Genomic DNA, 3,251 nt, shown 5'->3' with positions numbered 1-3,251 from the left:
GTGAGTTTCAACCCCTCTTTTGAATGTAAAGTCTCTCCTAAGTGAAAACCGTCAATCCTAGTGACCTCCTTTCTCTCTCCTTGGAGTGGGGGAACACCTAGGGTTCGATTTTCTGCTTTACAGTATCTTATCCACACTTGTGATTTTCTAGGTTCCACAACCAACAAGAAATACAATCTAACAAAATACAAAATCTTTCTTTCCACTACAATTCAAATGGATGATCTCTAAAGTAGTGTTGATGTTTCACTGTTTTGATTAATATTCATGAGAGGTAAATCATGATAATATAAAAAGGAAGAGAAAGTCAATTTATTCAATAACTTTGAAAGATCAGCTATTCAATGCCTGGCTTCATAGCCAAAACCTATTTCCATACAGGCCTAGAGGAAATATCCTCCCACCATGCGTTCACATGTTTCCTTTCCCTAATCAGATATCCCTTATCAGTAGCATTCACTATATACTCAGTAAACGGAAGATGAGATAGATCAACAAGGCTATAAAAGTCCCCAACCAAGTACTTGCTCTTTGACAACCTCTCTTCATATACATCTAAAACTTGCCCCAACTTTTGGGCACTACTCTCAATAAATGCCTTGTCCTAAGGCACATCAATCCTTGGGGCCAAGATCAGCTGATAAACTAATGCATAAGCATGAGGACCAAAGTTCTGCCCTTCAACTTCAAGCCATTGTTCAATCAATGCTCTCTCATCCAAAGTCTTTCCCAGAAGACAAGTTCCCTGTCCTGCATATTTCTCTACATAGTATCTTATGATAGCCCTTGATTCTACACATACCCAATTCATAGAAAATCAGATCAATACCTCCCAAATCAGATCTATATGTATACAAGAAAACACATAGAAAGTTATATATCCACTACCCAAATCAGATCTACATGTATACAGTGTTTATATCACATATTGTCAGATGGAAGATGCACTAACTAATAAATTTTGAAGACATACAATAGATATATTACATGGAAAGTGAATATCTATATCACCCACATAAATTTTGAACTCAAAACATTAAATATATGTTATCACTAGAATACCCACATAATGCTTGAGTATATAAAATATAGAAGATTACCAAATAAAGTGAGATTTCCATCCTGGACAGCAGGAACTTTTCTAAACAGCTACATCATACAAATACAAGTTACAATAACCATGAGTAATCTCTCTTTGTCTAAATCCCTTTTGGTACGTAAACCTATTAAAATGATAATATAGGAATGATATCTTACTTGCAAGGCCAGAAACTCTAGTTTTTTCTGCTCTCCTTTCAGAATGTCCACAAACTCAATCTCAAAGTCAATGTTTTTTTCTAAGAAACATGCAAGCACTCTTCTGGTGCAGGATGTATAGGGTGGTCCATACAACTTCAAAGCCATCTTTTCAAGTCTTCAATTGAGAAAAAAACCCAAAACAGAAATCACAATCTTCTAGCTTTGTATCACAGGGTCAATGTTGGATAGTGTAATGAGAGATCTATTAAATAGAATTTAAAAAGGGAATACCCATTTATTATCACCTAGGGAATCCAAGAGAGTTACTTGTCTTTAGTAGGATTTGTTTGAAATTGTAGCATCGTAAATTGTACGCACTTGCTAGGGTGGTACAATTTCACACCTAATTTAGCACCCACCTTGGCGCATTTTGCATTTTGCATTGCATTTCCCCTTTAGCACTTAATTAATTAAATTAATTAGGTCTAAGGTCCTATTTTATCATCTCCCATATCATAAAGTTGGGCCCTTTTCATTAAAGTGTGCCCCTTTCATTTTATTCCTCCAATACATCATTTAATCAAAAACCCTAATTAGGTCCTATTTTGAACTTGGGGGCTTGATTTCAGGGGTCAAAACATCTCGAAATCAGCTGTAACTTCGGGATTCTCTCTAAAATCATCGTATCTGACGGCCCTGAAAATTTGGTGAAAAGTTGTCGGGACCATGGCGCCTGGAGTGCACACGGTCCCGGACATTTTTCTCAAAATTTTAGGAGTGCGATCCAATCATAAAATAAAGCTTAACCCCAAGAAATTGGCAGGAGATTCAATCTCTAGGTCGGCCAAAGGTTGAAATTAAGACCTAGGGTTTCATATATAAGAGCTCTCTTTCTTCATTTGAAAGGATCAGGATTTTGGGTTTTCAGGGACCTTCTATGCAACGAAAGAGCAGATCTTTGAAGATTTCAACAACGTTCAACATCCATCCATCAAGCATTCATCAATTTCATTCATCCATTTAGGGCTTTGAAGACATTGAAGAGCAATAGGGGATTACTGACTGAAGATTGGCTTGTACCCCTCCCTTGGGGTTGGGTATGATTTCATGTTGTTTTCATGTCTTTGCATAAGCCTCATCATATCATTTGTATTCATTCTTTAGATCACTTTGCATCTTGATTTGGAGAATTTACATTATCATTTACAAGCAATTAGGGTTTACTTTCTAGGTTGCTCTAGTTTGCTTACTTTCATTTTAGGATCTTGCACACACACATTACTTTTACAATACAACTTGGCTATTCGTGGAGGTGGAAATCACCGAAGCGGGGGTTTGACTAAGGAAAAACCCTATATAGCCACCCACCATACCCTTTTCAGATATAAGTGCAGGTTTCGGGATTCGGACGACGCCGCAAGTTGCAGATCCAGGAAAAGCAAGCCGAGACAACACTCCACACCAAGTTTCAGAGAAAAAGACCAGGACAGGGGCGTGGGGTGCCCTGGTCCTACTAGGACAGGGATGCTGGGTGCCTTGGTCCTTGGGACAGGGGCACTGGGCGCCCTGGTCCCTCTGTCAGACAACAGTTTCAGCATTTTCGATAGCTTTTCAGGTTGTAAAACAGTAGTTTCCGGAGCAGTTTCAGGGGCAGGATTAGGATAGTGGCACCCGCGCCCCCATCCCGAACATTTTCACTCAGATTTTAACTCTGGGTATGCATTTGCATTCTTATCTTGTCCTTGTGTTTACAGCTTTCCATTGTTTAATCTTAATTCTGCAATCTTGTTACTAGTTCATACTTGCACTTTGGGGTTAGGGATTGAACTTGCATCATTTTATCTTTCAATTACAACAAAGGAATAGAAATCCTAATAGGTAGCCCGTGGCTCTCTCTTCCACAAAAAGAAGTAGCCAATTGTGTGATACCTCTAGGCTCTTTCGTATTCCACAAGTGTGTGGTTGAAAGTGAGATTAGGGCATGTTTGCTTAGTGTCACTTTTTCTCCCACA

At 38.6% G+C, this 3,251-nt stretch overlaps 1 pseudogene; it reads right to left on the bottom strand.

Moving 5' to 3' along the window:
• Positions 1 to 367: 367 nt before the first annotated feature.
• LOC131041351 (glutathione S-transferase F9-like) lies at positions 368 to 1,404 on the bottom strand (annotated as a pseudogene).
• Between the last annotated feature and the right edge of the window lie 1,847 nt (positions 1,405 to 3,251).

Source organism: Cryptomeria japonica, chromosome 11 (assembly GCF_030272615.1).
Source record: "Cryptomeria japonica chromosome 11, Sugi_1.0, whole genome shotgun sequence".
In the NCBI taxonomy this organism is placed as follows: domain Eukaryota; kingdom Viridiplantae; phylum Streptophyta; class Pinopsida; order Cupressales; family Cupressaceae; genus Cryptomeria; species Cryptomeria japonica.
This window is presented reverse-complemented; position numbering and strand designations above follow the sequence as displayed.